Below are 18,104 nucleotides of genomic sequence, written 5' to 3'. Positions count from 1 at the left end.
CATTGATATCAGCTTGTCAAAACCTTCAGTCACAATCATTCCCTTTGGTAGCCTTATGCATGGACATTTTAGGTCTTATGACTGCTGCATCGGACGCGATCTCCTTTGCTCATTTTCACATGCGACCTCTAAAGCTCTGTATGCTGAACCAGTGGTGCAGGGATTACACAAAGATATCTCAATTAATATCTTTAAAACCGATTGTACGACACTCTCTGACGTGGTGGACAGATCACCATCGTTTAGTTCAGGGGGCTTCTTTTGTTCTTCCGACCTGGACTGTAATTTCAACAGATGCAAGTCTTTCAGGTTGGGGAGCTGTGTGGGGGTCTCTGACGGCACAAGGGGTTTGGGAATCTCAGGAGGTGAGATTACTGATCAATATTTTGGAACTCCGTGCAATTTTCAGAGCTCTTCAGTCTTGGCCTCTTCTGAAGAGAGAATTGTTCATTTGTTTTCAGACAGACAATGTCACAACTGTGGCATACATCAATCATCAAGGAGGGACTCACAGTCCTCTGGCTATGAAAGAAGTATCTCCAATTCTTTTTTGGGCGGAATCCAGCTCCTGTCTAATCTCTGCGGTTCATTTCCCAGGTATAGACAATTGGGAAGCGGATTATCTCAGTCGTCAAACGTTGTATCCGGGCGAATGGTCTCTTCACCCAGAGGTATTTCTTCAGATTGTTCAAATGTGGGAACTTCCAGAAATAGATCTGATGGCTTCTCATCTAAACAAGAAACTTCCCAGGTATCTGTTCAGATCCCGGGATCCTCAGGCGGAGGCAGTGAATGCATTATCACTTCCTTGGAAGTATCATCCTGCCTATATCTCTCCGCCTCTAGTTCTTCTTCCAAGAGTAATCTCCAAGATTCTGAAGGAATGCTCGTTTGTTCTGCTGGTAGCTCCAGCATTGACGGATCTTTTTCGGATGGCCTCTTGCCAACCGTGGGCTCATTCGTTAAGACCAGACCTTCTGTCGCAAGGTCCTTTTTTCCATCAGGATCTCAAATCTTTACATTTAAGGGTATGGAGATTGAACGCTTCATTCTTGGTCAAAGAGGTTTCTCTGACTCTGTGATTAATACTATGTTACAGGCTCGTAAATCTGTATCTAGAGAGATATATTATAGAGTCTGGAAGACTTATATTTCTTGGTGTCTTCTCATCATTTTTCCTGGCATTCTTTTAGAATTCCGAGAATTTTTACAGTTTCTTCAGGATGGTTTAGATAAAGGTTTGTCCGCAAGTTCCTTGACAGGACAAATCTCTGCCCTTTCTGTTCTTTTTCACAGAAAGATTGCTAATCTTCCTGATATTCATTGTTTTGTACAAGACTTGGTTCGTATAAAACCTGTCATTCAGTCAATTTCTCCTCCTTGGAGTTTGAATTTGGTTCTGGGGGCTCTTCTAGCTCCTCCTTTTGAACCCATGAATTAATTGGACATTAAACTTCTTTCTTGGAAAGTTTTGTTTCTTTTGGCCATCTCTTCTGCCAGAAGAGTCTCTGAATTATCTGCTCTTTCTTGTGAGTCTCCTTTTCTGATTTTTCATCAGGATAAGGCGGTGTTGCGAACTTCTTTTGAATTTTTACCTAAGGTTGTGTATTCTAACAACATTAGTAGAGAAATTGTGGTTCCTTCATTATGTCCTAATCCTACGAATTCTAAGGAGAGATCATTGCATTCTTTGGATGTTGTTAGAGCTTTGAAATATTATTATGTTGAAGCTACTAAGTCTTTCCGAAAGACTTCTAGTCTATTTTTCATCTTTTCTGGTTCTAGAAAAGGCCAGAAAGCTTCTGCCATTTCTTTGGCATCTTGGTTTGAAATCTTTATTTCATCATGCCTATGTCGAGTCGGGTAAAACTCAGCCTCAAAGGATTACAGCTCATTGTACTAGGTCAGTTTTTACTTCCTGGGCGTTTAGGAATGAAGCTTCGGTTGTTCAGATTTGCAAAGCAGCAACTTGGTTCCTCTTTGCATACTTTTACTAAATTCTACCATTTTGATGTGTTTTCTTCTTCTGAAGCAGTTTTTGGTAGAAAAGTACTTCAGGCAGCGGTTTCAGTTTGAATCTTCTGCTTATGTTTTCTTTAAACTTTATTTTGGGTGTGGATTATTTTCAGCAGGAATTGGCTGTCTTTATTTTATCCCTCCCTCTCTAGTGACTCTTGCGTGGAAAGATCCACATCTTGGGTAGTCATTATCCCATACGTCACTAGCTCATGGACTCTTGCTAATTACATGAAAGAAAACATAATTTATGTAAGAACTTACCTGATAAATTCATTTCTTTCATATTAGCAAGAGTCCATGAGGCCCACCCTTTTTTGTGGTGGTTATGATTTTTTTGTATAAAGCACAATTATTCCAATTCCTTATTTTTTATGCTTTCGCACTTTTTTCTTATCACCCCACTTCTTGGCTATTCGTTAAACTGATTTGTGGGTGTGGTGAGGGGTGTATTTATAGGCATTTTAAGGTTTGGGAAACTTTGCCCCTCCTGGTAGGAATGTATATCCCATACGTCACTAGCTCATGGACTCTTGCTAATATGAAATAAATGAATTTATCAGGTAAGTTCTTACATAAATTATGTTTTTTCATTTGAACATTTTTTGTTCTTTGTATAGGAAATTTTTCAATTTCTAATCCTCCTATTAAATATGTTAATAATCCTTTTCAAATCTGGATTTTAACATTTTTGCGTTTGAGTTTTTTTTTCTAATCAATATACTATCTGTATGGTTATTCGGATTCCCTCTTGGGACTGTACTACTATTTCTATGGAAACTGGTACTTGTTTTCAAGATTCATTAGAATTTGAATATAACCTTAATAGAGCATATTCATGTACTGTGTATATTTTTAGCTCAGCTTTAGCTGTGTGGCTGACATTACTGTTCTCTCATCCTTTGTTGAACAGTTGGCATAAGCAGTTTTCAGATTCTTAAGTATATAACTGTTTATTTACTTTAGATGTATTCATTTAATTAGGTTTACTATATCTATTATGATTTCAAATATATCTTATCTCTCTCTTGTTAGGATAATACTTTATTTGATTTATTATCTCCATTATTTCTAGAGGTTTAGAGGTTTTTTTTGTTTTTTTTCTACCCTACTTTTAGTCCAGTGATGTAGATCAGTTGGTGAATGTCCTGACTACAAACGCTTGTTCTAGACCCAAGGGTCAGATTCATTTCCCAGCAGGGTTAATACAGGCCTTTGAGGCCAATTTATTATATTTGTGTAATAGTTACTACTGTTTTTTTTATCAGCTGCTAATTTTGGTTAACTCAGTGTAAGCACTGAAGAAGCATTTTTTTTTATCCTTCTATATAATTGCTAGTTATTAGTCTGCATAAAGGTGCGGTTCTCAAACCAGTCCTTCTGGTGGGGGGCAGATTAAATTGTTTTTGGATGAACTCTGTCCAAATTCTATGTTATTCTTTGCGTTTGAATAGATTTCTAGAATAAGACCTATGGGAAGAATCTTTCTCAGTACACTCTCTGTGAATTTTTTTTTTCAGGTGTGATTATGCCATTTCTTTTTGCAGGAACAGTATTTTGGTTTCTATTTCAATTATTTTCTTTGTCTCTAAGAAGGAAGGTTTATTCAGTCCATTCTTGGATCTGAAGACCTTTTTTTTTTTTTTTTTTTTTTGTTTTGTTAGCGTCTCCACTTTTGTTGGTGATTTATAAGGACTATTATGCCTTTTTGTTAAGGCTATTTCATGTCCACTTCATATTTTAGGATGTTTATCATCTATTTTATTACATTCAGACCACTTGTGGTTTCTGAGATTTTCTTTTAAGCTTTACCTATTTGTCGCTTTTCCTTTTGGTTTAGTCACAGCTTTATGAATCTTTTTTCAAATGTTCTTGGTGCCCTTCTTTCTGTCTTTAGACAGTAGGGTATTGTGGGGCTTCCTTATTTGGATGGTATCTTGGTAATAGCTTACTTTTCTTTATTAAAGTCAGACAGATAGCTCAACATGCTCATGCACTGTGACTGAGCTCTGTAGCAACTTGAGGGTTGCAGGTTCGATTCCCGGCGAGGTCCATTTTGCCTTTCATCCTTCCGAGGTCGATTAATTGGGCAGCATCTTGAGTCCCTTACGGGTGATTAGACGTGCTTTAGGTGTACCCAGTACATACATATGAAAGAGCAGTTTTCAAATATATGGACTTTCCTTTTTGGAATTCCTCATGAATCAACGTTTTTTTTTTTTTTTAGTTTCTTCAAGACATGGTTAGAGGATTTAATTTACCATATGAGTTTTGTGTTTCCTCAGACAAGGATTACTTCTTTTTGGGTTTCTAGATAGATTCTGTGTTCATGTCTTTATCGGACAAAAGTAGATTGTAAGTGGCATTAGCCTGTCTAACTTACAGTCTAGAACATTTCTTTCAGTGGCTGTGCATCAAAGTTGTTAGGTCTCATAATTGTAGCATCAGGCGTGGTTCCCTTTGCTTGTTTTTCATCTGAGATCTCTTTGATTTGCATACTGAATCAATGATACAGGGTTTGTTTTTAAATATCATAGTTGATATTTTTAAATCCCAACTCTCTACTCTCTCTGTTTTGGTGATTAGTCTATCATCATTTTATTCAGGGCGCCTTCTTTTGTTCGTCCTTCCTGGACTGTATTTCTTAATGGATACAAATCTTACAGGTTGGGGAGCTGTCTGATGGTTTTTTGATAGCACAAGGGGTTTGGAAACTTCAAGAGGCGAGGTTTCCAATCAATATTTTGGAACTCCGTGCTATTTATCAGAGCTCTTTCAGGCTTGGCCTCTTTTGAGAGAACTTTTAAAATGTTTTTGCTTTCAGACATTCAATATCACAACACTGGTATATTTCAATCAACAATAGGGACTCGTAGTTCCTTAGCAATTAAGACGTATTGTGGATACGTTCTTAGATGTAATTAATCTGTCTGACAACTGAGATAATCCACCTCTCAAATGTCTAAAATCGTAGAAAATAGTCTTTACATCTGGGAGAGTGGTGTCTCTATACAGATGTGTGTTCTCAATTTCCCAGGTACCTTTTCAGGTACAGGGATCCTAAGGTGGAGATGGTGGATGCATTAGAAGTGTCTTGGTTTTTCAACCTGACTACATCTTTTCACCTTTTTTTTTTCTTCCATAGGAGATTTTCAAGATCACATTGGAACAGTGTCATGTGTTTCTGATAGTTTCAGCATGGCCTCACAGGTTTGGTATGTGGTTCCTGTTCGGATGTCGAGTTGCCATCATTGTCCGCTTCTCTTTGGCCAGCCCTCTTGTTTTAGGGGCTATTTTTTCCATCAGGATCTCAAATTACTAATTTGGGGATATGGAAATTGATTGGTTTTGAGTCATAGAGGTTTCTCTGACTCAGTTTTTATTGCTATGTTGCAGGCTTATAAGCTTGTCAAGGAACATGTATTATCAGGTTTGGAAAACCTATATTTTATAGTGTTCTTTTCATATAATTCCTAGGATTTTAAATTTTTTCAGGATGGTTTGGATAAAGTTTGTCTGCAAATTTTAACTTCCCGATATTTGCCGTTTTGTTCGGACTTTGGTTGGTATCAAGCCTGTTCATTTATTAATTTTCTCCTTTTTGGAGTCTTATTTGGTTTGAAGATTATCTACTTTCTTGGAAAGTGGTGTTTCTTTTGACTATATCTCTGCTACAAAAGTTTCTGATTTAGCAGCTCTCTCGTGTATCTCCTTATCTGTCTTTTTTTTTTTTTTTTTTTTTCCCATCTAGATAAGTTGTTTTGTGGACTTATTTTTTTTTTTTTTCCTAAGGTTGTGAATTTGAACAACATTAGCAGAGAATATGTTGTCCCTTTGTGTCATAATCCTAAAGAATTATTTGAGAGCTTTACATTCTTTGAATGTGGTAAGATCTTTATAATTCTATATCGAGGTTACAATGGATTTCAGAAGACTTCTAGTCTTATTTGCTGTTTTTCTGGTTCCAGAAAAGGTTAGGAAGCCTCTGCCATTTCTTTGGCATCCTGATTAAAGCTTTTTTGTTTTTCAAGGCTTATTTGGAGGCAGGGCAGGCTCCGCCTCAGAGTTTTACAGCTCATTTTACTAAGTTCAGTTGCATTTTTTGGGGCTTTTTCAGAATGAGGCTTAGGTTGATCAGATTTGCAAATCCGTAATTTGGTTGTCTTTGCATACTTTTATTGTTTTTACCATTTTGATGTATTTGCTTCTTCTGAAGCAGTCTTTGGTAGAAAAAGTTCTTCATGCAGATGTCTGTTTGATTATATTGCTTTGGATTTAAGTTTTAAGAAAAACTTAATTGTGTGGCTTTAATTTCTCAGTGGAAATGGCTGTTATTTTATCCCTCCTTTACTAGTGACTTTTCTGTGGACTTCCACATCTTGGGTATTTCTATCCTACGTCACTAGCTCATGGACTCTTGCCAATTACATGAATAAACATAATTTATGTAAGAACCTACCTGATAAATTCATCTTTTATGTTGCCAAGAGTCCATGAGACCCACCCTTTTTTTATGGTGGTTATGATTTTTGTATAAAAGCACAATTATATTTCCAGTTCCTCTTTTTGTATGCTTTTTTTTTACTCATTATTTTATCACCCCACTACTTGGCTATTCGTTAAACTGAATTGTGGGTGTGGTGAGGGGTGTATTTATAGGCATTTTGAGGTTTGGGAAACTTTGCCCCTCCTGATAGGATTATATATCCCATATGTCACTAGCTCATGTACTCTTGCCAATATGCAAGAAATGAATTTATCAGGGAAGTTCTTACTTAAATTATGATTTTCCTTTCGGTCTGCTGTGGTGCTTTTTGCCGCCTCCTGCTGGCCTGGAGTGATATTCCCACTAGTAATTGATGTTGTGAACTCCGTATTTGGAAATTTTATCAGGTAAGCATCTGTTTTTTTAATTTTTTTTTTTTAATGGAATTATAAATGACTAACACCTTTAATTTTCCACTAAAAAAATGATGTAACAATACAGAATCTTAATTTACATGTTTCTAAATGTCCAATACTCTTGGAGCATACAAATACAAACCACAAAATTTAAAATAAAATTAGCTGCCTGTACTGTGGTTACATAGTAGCCACTACCCAGTTCTTAGGTCTTCTAACACAACATTGTCATGTTAACTTGGGCAGTCATTCTAACTGTGGTATGATTAACATATGAAGCCGTATTAAGCATGGAAAAACCTGAAAATTGTTGACTTTGCAGCAGTATGATTTGTGTATAATATAAGTGCATTAAAGGTATTACAATGCACACTGCTTTATGTGTTAATAATTTAGATAAGTGACTGTCCAGGCAAACATGAGGTCAATCCTGGCTGCCTATCATATTATATCACACAGCTATTATGTGGTAGTGGTGGTGGTAGCACTAAGATCAGTTATAGTTCGAGTACATAATACAAACAATTGAACTCAACACATACAAAGCTAATTGAAATGAAATTATCTGGCAAGTTCTTACCACAATGTCGTTTTTTTTTTTTTTTTTTTTTTTTTTTCTTGGGCAGTCTAGCTGTGGTATGAGTACCATATGAAGTAGTGTATGCATGGAGAAACCTGCAAAGTGCTTACTGTCCAGCAGCATGTTTGAATTGTGTTTCTAAGTGCACAGTAAAGGTAGTACTTAGTACAACACACACTGATTCACGTGTTAGTCATTTAGCTGAGTGACTGTCCAGGAAAACATGAGGGATGTGGCATTGAAAAGGTCAATCCTGCAACCTGTTTTTAACATCCATGCATCAACTAATAGCAGCAGCACTGCAGCATAGTACAGTAAGAGTACATTTTCTCCAACATAGGTGTGTCCGGTCCACGGCGTCATCCTTACTTGTGGGATATTCTCTTCCCCAACAGGAAATGGCAAAGAGCCCAGCAAAGCTGGTCACATGATCCCTCCTAGGCTCCGCCTTCCCCAGTCATTCTCTTTGCCGTTGCACAGGCAACATCTCCACGTTGATGGTTAAGAGTTTTTTGGTGTTTAAATGTAGTTTTATCCTTCAATCAAGAGTTTGTTATTTTAAAATAGTGCTGGTATGTACTATTTACTCTGAAACAGAAAAGAGATGAAGATTTCTGTTTGTAAGAGGAAGATGATTTTAGCAACCATTACTAAAATCGATGGCTGTTTCCACACAGGACTGTTGAGATGAAGTAACTTCAGTTGGGGGAAACAGTGGGCAGACTTTGCTGCTTGAGGTATGACACATTTCTAACAAGACTTGGTAATGCTGGAAGCTGTCATTTTCCCTATGGGATCCGGTAAGCCATTTTCTTAGTTTAAATATAAGAATAAAGGGCTTCACAAGGGCTTTAAAGACTGGTAGACATTTTTCTGGGCTAAAACGATTACCTTATAAGCATATTTAATGGATTATAACTTTGAAGTGTTATTTTAATCTTGGGAATTGTGTTAAAAAAACGGCAGGCACTGTATTGGACACCTTTTTCACTGGGGGCCTTTTCTAGTCATAGGCAGAGCCTCATTTTCGCGCCACTAATGCGCAGTTGTTTTTGGAAAGCAAGGCATGCAGATGCATGTGTGAGGAGCTCAGATCCACTGAAAAAGCTTATTGAAGGCGTCATTTGGTATCGTATTCCCCTCTGGGCTTGGTTGGGTCTCAGCAAAGCAGATACCAGGGACTGTATAGGGGTTAAATGTAAAAACGGCTCTGGTTCCGTTATTTTAAGAGTTAAAGCTTTCAAATTTGGTGTGCAATACTTTTAAGGCTTTAAGACACTGTGGTGAAATTTTGGTGAATTTTGAACAATTCCTTCATACTTTTTCACATATTCAGTAATAAAGTGTGTTCAGTTTAAAATTTAAAGTGACAGTAACGGTTTTATTTTAAAACGTTTTTTGTACTTTGTTATCAAGTTTATGCCTGTTTAACATGTCTGAACCATCAGATAGACGATGTTCTGTATGTTCGGAAGCCAAGGTTCCTCCCCATTTAAATATATGTGATGAATGTGACAAACAAAGTAGGGACAATGATGCCACTGATAATAATGTTGCCCAAGATGATTCCTTAAGTGAGGGGAGTAAGCATGGTACTGCATCATCTCCTTCTGTGTCTACACCAGTCTTGCCCACTCAGGAGGTCCCTAGTTCATCTAGTGCGCCAATCCTCCTTACTATGCAACAATTAACGGCTGTAATGGATAATTCTATTAAAAACATTTTAGCCAAAATGCCCACTTATCAGCGAAAGCGCGACTGCTCTGTTTTAGATACTGAAGAGCATGAGGACGCTGATGATAATGGTTCTGACATGCCCTTACACCAATCTGAAGGGGCCAGGGAGGTTTTGTCTGAGGGAGAAATTTCAGATTCAGGAAAAATTTCTCAACAAGCTGAACCTGACGTTATTACATTTAAATTTAAATTGGAACATCTCCGCGCTCTGCTTAAAGAGGTGTTATCTACTCTGGATGATTGTGACAATTTGGTCATTCCAGAGAAATTATGTAAGATGGACAAGTTCCTAGAGGTCCCGGTGCCCCCCGATGCTTTTCCTATACCCAAGCGGGTGGCGGACATTGTAAATAAAGAATGGGAAAGGCCCGGCATACCTTTTGTCCCTCCCCCTATATTTAAGAAATTATTTCCTATGGTCGACCCCAGAAAGGACTTATGGCAGACAGTCCCCAAGGTCGAGGGGGCGGATTCTACTCTAAACAAACGCACTACTATCCCTATAGAAGATAGTTGTGCTTTCAAAGATCCTATGGATAAAAAGTTAGAGCGTTTGCTTAAAAAGATGTTTGTTCAGCAAGGTTACCTTCTACAACCAATTTCTTGCATTGTTCCTGTCACTACAGCAGCGTGTTTCTGGTTCGAAGAACTAGAAAGTCGCTCAATAAAGAATCTTCGTATGAGGAGGTTATGGACAGAGTTCAAGCACTTAAATTGGCTAACTCTTTTATTTTAGATGCCGCTTTGCAAATAGCTAGATTAGCGGCGAAGATTTCAGGGTTTGCTATTGTGGCGCGCAGAGCGCTTTGGCTAAAGTCTTGGTCAGCGGATGTGTCCTCCAAGAACAAATTGCTTAACATCCCTTTCAAGGGTAAAACGCTGTTTGGCCCTGACTTGAAAGAGATTATTTCAGACATTACTGGGGGAAAGGGCCACGCCCTTCCTCAGGATAGGTCTTTTAAGGCTAAAAATAAACCAAATTTTCGTCCCTTTCGCAGAAACGGACCAGCCTCAAATTCTACATCCTCTAAGCAAGAGGGTAATACTTCTCAAACCAAGCCAGCCTGGAGGCCGATGCAAGGTTGGAACAAAGGTAAGCAGGCCAAGAAACCTGCTACCGCTATTAAGACAGCATGAGATGTTGGCCCCGATCCGGGACCGGATCTGGTGGGGGGCAGACTCTCTCTCTTCGCTCAGGCTTGGGCAAGAGATGTTCAGGATCCTTGGGCGCTAGAAATAGTTTCTCAAGGTTATCTCCTGGAATTCAAGGAACTACCCCCAAGGGGAAGGTTCCACAGGTCTCAATTGTCTTCAGACCAAATAAAAAGACAGGCATTCTTACATTGTGTAGAAGACCTGTTAAAAATGGGAGTGATTCATCCTGTTCCATTAGGAGAACAAGGGATGGGGTTTTACTCCAATCTGTTCATAGTTCCCAAAAAAGAGGGAACATTCAGACCAATTTTGGATCTCAAGATCCCAAACAAATTTCTCAGGGTTCCATCGTTCAAAATGGAAACCATTCGGACAATTCTTCCTACCATCCAGGAAGGTCAATTCATGACCACGGTGGATTTAAAGGATGCGTATCTACATATTCCTATCCACAAGGAACATCTTCGGTTCCTAAGGTTCGCCTTTCTGGACAAGCATTACCAGTTTGTGGCACTTCCATTCGGATTAGCCACTGCTCCAAGAATTTTCACAAAGGTACTAGGGTCCCTTCTAGCGGTGCTAAGGCCAAGGGGCATTGCAGTAGTACCTTACTTGGACGACATACTGATTCAAGCGTCGTCTCTGCCACAAGCAAAGGCTCATACGGACATTGTCCTAGCCTTTCTCAGATCTCACGGGTGGAAAGTGAACGTAGAAAAAAGTTCTCTATCCCCGTCAACAAGAGTTCCCTTCTTGGGAACAATAATAGACTCCTTAGAAATGAAGATTTTTCTGACAGAGGGCAGAAAATCAAAACTTCTAAGCTCTTGTCAAGTACTTCATTCTGTTCTTCTTCCTTCCATAGCGCAGTGCATGGAAGTAATAGGTTTGATGGTTGCGGCAATGGACATAGTTCCTTTTGCGCGAATTCATCTAAGACCATTACAACTGTGCATGCTCAGACAGTGGAATGGGGATTATACAGACTTGTCTCCGACGATCCAAGTAGATCAGAGGACCAGAGATTCACTCCGTTGGTGGCTGACCCTGGACAACCTGTCACAAGGGATGAGCTTCCGCAGGCCAGAGTGGATCATTGTCAAGACCGACGCCAGTCTGGTGGGATGGGGCGCGGTCTGGGAACCCCTGAAAGCTCAGGGTCTATGGTCTCGGGAAGAATCTCTTCTCCCGATAAACATTCTGGAACTGAGAGCGATATTCAATGCTCTCAAGGCTTGGCCTCAGCTAGCAAAGGCCAAATTCATAAGGTTTCAATCAGACAACATGACGACTGTTGCATATATCAACCATCAGGGGGGAACAAGGAGTTCCCTAGCGATGGAAGAAGTGACCAAAATAATTCAATGGGCGGAGAATCACTCCTGCCACTTGTCTGCAATCCACATCCCAGGAGTGGAAAATTGGGAAGCGGATTTTCTGAGTCGTCAGACTTTTCATCCGGGGGAGTGGGAACTCCATCCGGAAATCTTTGCCCAAATAACTCAATTATGGGGCATTCCAGATATGGATCTGATGGCGTCTCGTCAGAACTTCAAGGTTCCTTGCTACGGGTCCAGATCCAGGGATCCCAAGGCGACTCTAGTAGATGCACTAGTAGCGCCCTGGACCTTCAAACTAGCTTATGTATTCCCACCGTTTCCTCTCATTCCCAGGCTGGTAGCCAGGATCAATCAGGAGAGGGCTTCGGTGATCTTGATAGCTCCTGCGTGGCCACGCAGAACTTGGTATGCAGACCTGGTGAATATGTTATCGGCTCCACCATGGAGGCTACCTTTGAGACAGGACCTTCTTGTTCAAGGTCCGTTCGAACATCCGAATCTGGCCTCACTCCAACTGACTGCTTGGAGATTGAACGCTTGATTTTATCAAAGCGTGGGTTCTCAGATTCTGTCATTGATACTCTTATTCAGGCTAGAAAGCCTGTAACTAGAAAAATCTACCATAAAATATGGAAAAAATGTATCTGTTGGTGCGAATCTAAAGGATTCCCATGGAACAAGATAAAAATTCCTAAGATTCTATCCTTTCTACAAGAAGGTTTGGAGAAAGGATTATCTGCAAGTTCTTTGAAGGGACAGATTTCTGCTTTATCTGTTTTACTTCACAAAAAGCTGGCGGCTGTGCCAGATGTTCAAGCTTTTGTTCAGGCTCTGGTTAGAATTAAGCCTGTTTACAAACCTTTGACTCCTCCCTGGAGTCTAAATCTAGTTCTTTCAGTTCTTCAAGGGGTTCCGTTTGAACCCTTACATTCCGTAGATATTAAGTTATTATCTTGGAAAGTTTTGTTTTTGGTTGCAATTTCTTCTGCTAGAAGAGTTTCAGAGTTATCTGCTCTGCAGTGTTCTCCTCCTTATCTGGTATTCCATGCAGATAAGGTGGTTTTGCGTACTAAACCTGGTTTTCTTCCGAAAGTTGTTTCTAACAAAAATATTAACCAGGAGATAGTTGTGCCTTCTTTGTGTCCGAATCCAGTTTCAAAGAAGGAACGTTTGTTGCACAATTTGGATGTAGTTCGTGCTCTAAAATTCTATTTAGAGGCTACAAAGGATTTCAGACTAACATCTGTCCTTGTTTGTTGTTTATTCTGGTAAAAGGAGAGGTCAAAAAGCAACTTCTACCTCTCTCTCTTTTTGGCTTAAAAGCATCATCCGATTGGCTTACGAGACTGCCGGACGGCAGCCTCCTGAAAGAATCACAGCTCACTCTACTAGGGCTGTGGCTTCCACATGGGCCTTCAAGAACGAGGCTTCTGTTGATCAGATATGTAAGGCAGCGACTTGGTCTTCACTGCACACTTTTACCAAATTTTACAAATTTGATACTTTTGCTTCTTCGGAGGCTATTTTTGGGAGAGAGGTTTTGCAAGCCGTGGTGCCTTCCATCTAGGTGACCTGATTTGCTCCCTCCCATCATCCGTGTCCTAAAGCTTTGGTATTGGTTCCCACAAGTAAGGATGACGCCGTGGACCGGACACACCTATGTTGGAGAAAACAGAATTTATGCTTACCTGATAAATTACTTTCTCCAACGGTGTGTCCGGTCCACGGCCCGCCCTGGTTTTTTTAATCAGGTCTGATGAATTATTTTCTCTAACTACAGTCACCACGGTATCGTATGATTTCTCCTATGCATATTCCTCCTTTACGTCGGTCGAATGACTGGGGAAGGCGGAGCCTAGGAGGGATCATGTGACCAGCTTTGCTGGGCTCTTTGCCATTTCCTGTTGGGGAAGAGAATATCCCACAAGTAAGGATGACGCCGTGGACCGGACACACCGTTGGAGAAAGTAATTTATCAGGTAAGCATAAATTCTGTTTTTCAAAATTAAAACGCAATACAATACAAAACATTGGAACCTTCCTTGGATATGGCACTGGCCATCCCTACAGCCAGACTGCAGTCAGTGCACAAAGTGCATGCGCAGTTTCACACGGGAGGGAAATGTGAATCAAGTATTTGAGCTGATATCACAATGGGTTAGTTGGTCATAGTGACACATTAAGTACAAACTAAGATGTAGAGCTTGTAACAGGAGGTCCCATTAAGAAATTCTGATTTGCATTACTAGTAAATAATTAAGTAATATGTAATAACTTAATATATATAATAAAATATATATAAAAATTTTAAAATAGGAGAATAACATTAATATAGTATATATTTTTAAAAATGTGCATGGCTTACTGATTGGTTAGTTTTTTTGATTAAAAAATATCCAACATCTGATTATGACAGTAGTACCATTTTGGATTTTAAGCTTTACTGGTGGTTAAGGTTTTTTTTTTGCTAAAAAAACATGTATGCAGGCAACATGTATATGTATGTATTAGCGTTGGTTATTCCTCTATGCCTTTTTGAGGTCTTCGCATCAGTGTTAATTTTGACGGTAAATTTCATTTTAGTCGACTAAATCTTCAGTAGATTTTAGACTACTAAAATCTAAGGGGTTTAGTTGAAGTGTAATGCATTATTTTAGCATTTCTCTAAAATTTCCGAACTCATTATATACGCCAGGAGTAAATATAACACCAGTTATTTATGGTATTAAGGTTCAAACATGCAATACAGACACATATTTAGCCGGTGTAATTATATAACGTCTTAAAATGAAATAAAACAAAGTTTCATAATCAGAAGCACAACTTTAAAAAAATAAAATAATAAAAAAATCTATATCTATATCTGTAATGCCATTGCACATGTTACCCAATATAAAAATGTTAACAGATCTGTTAATAATTCAAACCAGTATCAAGTAACTCAACACACAGTTTCTGCTGCTAGCACAGGCACAACATAACTTAGACCCATAGGAAGAATCAATTGATCAGATTCAAAACATTTTCGCCAACGAAATTAACACTGCTCTAGAACTTCCAAACTCATTATATACTCCTGGAGCAAAGCTATATTAACCTTTTTTTATTTTTGGTATTAAGGTTTGAACATGCAATACAGATTTAAATGTTTTGGTATATAACTTTATCTTAAAATTAAATAAAGTTTTGTAAATAAACAAGAAGATAAGATAGCCTTGCTGTTGTGGGGTGTTTAGTTTAAAAAAAAAAAAAGAAAAAAGAGCAGTAATTGGATATGGATTGATTATAACAAATTGGATTGATTATAACAAAATTAACACATCTTCGCATATGGTGATGGGCTTGCAAATGCCTTTTATGATTGTTGCTGCTCAACTTTAGCTTCACAGCTTGTTTTTTTCTATATTGTTTTTTTTTTTTTTTAAATCTTACTCTCGTGGGTTTTAAATCGCATATGCGATTAATCGTGCAGTTCTAATACCTACCTACTTGGTGTGGACAGTGTAATACTTTCTAACATCATTTTATGCTGCACAAAACTATTGCATAATTTAATGTAAAATTATTTAATAACTTGAGCAATAAAAAAAAAATAATTAGCCAACTTTAACATTTTGGCTAAAATTTTTGCTGGATTGTGCACGTTTGGATGTGTGCCCCCCACTAATATTGGCCACCTTGATAAGTATGAGCAATGAAGGTTGTGAAAATGTTAGATCTTTTGTTAAAAAAATACACACAATTATCTGCTTTCATGGATATAAAACAATTGCAAGCACAACACAGGTTTATCCAAAAAAAAAATTGTTAAATGTGTGGCATAATATATTTTTCTTTCATGTAATTAGCAAGAGTCCATGAGCTAGTGACGTATGGGATATACATTCCTACCAGGAGGGGCAAAGTTTCCCAAACCTCAAAATGCCTATAAATACACCCCTCACCACACCCACAAATCAGTTTTACAAACTTTGCCTCCTATGGAGGTGGTGAAGTAAGTTTGTGCTAGATTCTACGTTGATATGCGCTTCGCAGCAGGCTGGAGCCCGGTTTTCCTCTGTGTGCAGTGAATGTCAGAGGGATGTGAAGAGAGTATTGCCTATTTGAATTCAATGATCTCCTTCTACGGGGTCTATTTCATAGGTTCTCTGTTATCGGTCGTAGAGATTCATCTCTTACCTCCCTTTTCAGATCGACAATATACTCTTATTTATATACCATTACCTCTACTGATTCTCGTTTCCGTAGTGGTTTGGCTTTCTACTACATGTAGATGAGTGTCCTGGGGTAAGTAAGTCTTATTTTCTGTGACACTCTAAGCTATGGTTGGGCACTTTTATATAAAGTTCTAAATATATGTGTTTAAACATTTATTTGCCTTGATTCAAGATTTCAACGTTCCTTATTTCAGACAGTCAGTTTCATATTTGGGATAATGCATATGAATTAATTAATTTTTTCTTACCTTAAAATTTGACTTTTTCCCTGTGGGCTGTTAGGCTCGCGGGGGCTGAAAATGCTTCATTTTATTGAGTCATTCTTGGCGCGGACTTTCTTGGCGCAAAAAGTTTCTTGTCATTTCCGGCGTCATACGTGTCGCCGGAAGTTGCGTCATATTTTTGACGTTTTTGCACCAAAAAATGTCGGCGTTACCGGATGTGGCGCCATTTTTGGCGCCAAAAGCATTTAGGCGCCAAATGTGGGCGGCTTTTTTGGCGCTAAAAAATTTGAGCGTCATTGTTGTCTCCACAATATTTAAGTCTCATTATTTATTGCTTCTGGTTGCTAGAAGCTTGTTCATTGGCATTTTTTTCCCATTCCTGAAACTGTCATTTAAGGAATTAGATCAATTTTGCTTTATGTTGTTTTTTCTATTACATATTGCAAGATGTCTCCGATTGACCCTGAATCAGAAGCCACTTCTGGAAAAACGCTTAACTGAGTTTCAGTTCTACCAAAGCTAAGTTAATTTATTTTAAATGTTATAAATGTTTATCTTTAGCTATTATTTGTAATAAGTTATTATGATATACTTTTACATGCAGAATCCATTAGTATTTATGCTTTATATATTTCCATTCTTACATCTTATGTACAAGAAATATTTAGATTTATAAGAATTTTTTTCTGATTCTATTTTAAAGGCTTTGTCTGACTTCGTGCCTTCTAATAAAATTTTTAGGTATTTTTCACTTCTTTTTTAATTATTGAAGTTTCAAATGACCAACAACATACTGATTTATCGTTCTCTGATGATGATTTTTCTCTCAGAAATTTTCTTCATCAGATATTGACACTAACAAATCTACTTTTTTTATATTTTTCTATTATTAAAGTACATTTGTTCTTTGTTGAAAAGGTGTTGATTATTTTGGATATTAAGGTAACTAGTTCTTTAAGACTAGCTGACACTATTTCTGCCTATTTTTTCTTCTGTGTTTTCAGAGGTTTTCTTTCCAATTCCCCATACTAGGGAATGGAATAGGCTGAGAATTTTCTTTTATTCCTTCTTCAAAGGTTTTAAACTATACTCTTTGCCAGCAGTTAAATTCAATTTGGAGGGTTCTCCAATTTATTGGGGCTATCTCTACTTCTACTAATTATGCTATTGTTTCTTTAGCAAAATAGTATTTTCCTTTAGATAGTTGTATCTTATTTATGGAAAATTATTTAGTTTCAGGTACTTTTCTTGGTCCTGTGATTTATTTGGATATTGCAATTGCTTCATTTTTTCTGTTTACTTTAAAGGGACAGTAAACCTTAAAAATGTTATATAATTCTGCACATAGTGCAGAATTATATAACATTATTTAGGTGCTATAGCCATAAAAGCATTTTTTTACCCATTTAATTTGCTAAAATACGGCGCTTTTACAGACCTGCTCTCTGCTGAGCGGGTCTGTAATTTTTAGTCAGCGCATCGGGCCAGCTGTATAGTCACAGCCTGGCCCGACCGCGCCATAGCACTAAGTGCAGCTCGCTCCTGTCACAGGAGCGAGCTGCACTTAGTCTTATGGCGCGGTCGGGCTGGGCTGTGACTATACAGCTGGCCCGATGCGCTGACTAAAAATTACAGACCCGCTCAGCAGAGAGCAGGTCTGTAAAAGCGCCGTATTTTAGCAAATTAAACGGGTAAAAAATGCTTTTATGGCTATAGCACCTAAATAATGTTACATAATTCTGCACTATGTGCAGAATTATATAACATTTTTAAGGTTTACTGTCCCTTTAAGATCAAGTATCAGATTATGATTTATTTTAGCATTGTTAAGGGACAACATTTACTAGACTAGGTGCTGTTGCATTTGTCTTGTTGTTTTGCATTTATTGATTATGCAAGTCCACTGTATTGACTGGTCCTTTTAACTGGACTA

This window comes from Bombina bombina, unplaced genomic scaffold (assembly GCF_027579735.1).
Source record: "Bombina bombina isolate aBomBom1 unplaced genomic scaffold, aBomBom1.pri scaffold_1461, whole genome shotgun sequence".
Lineage (NCBI taxonomy): Eukaryota > Metazoa > Chordata > Amphibia > Anura > Bombinatoridae > Bombina > Bombina bombina.
The sequence above is the reverse complement of the archived record's forward strand: the minus strand, read 5'-3'. Positions refer to the sequence as shown.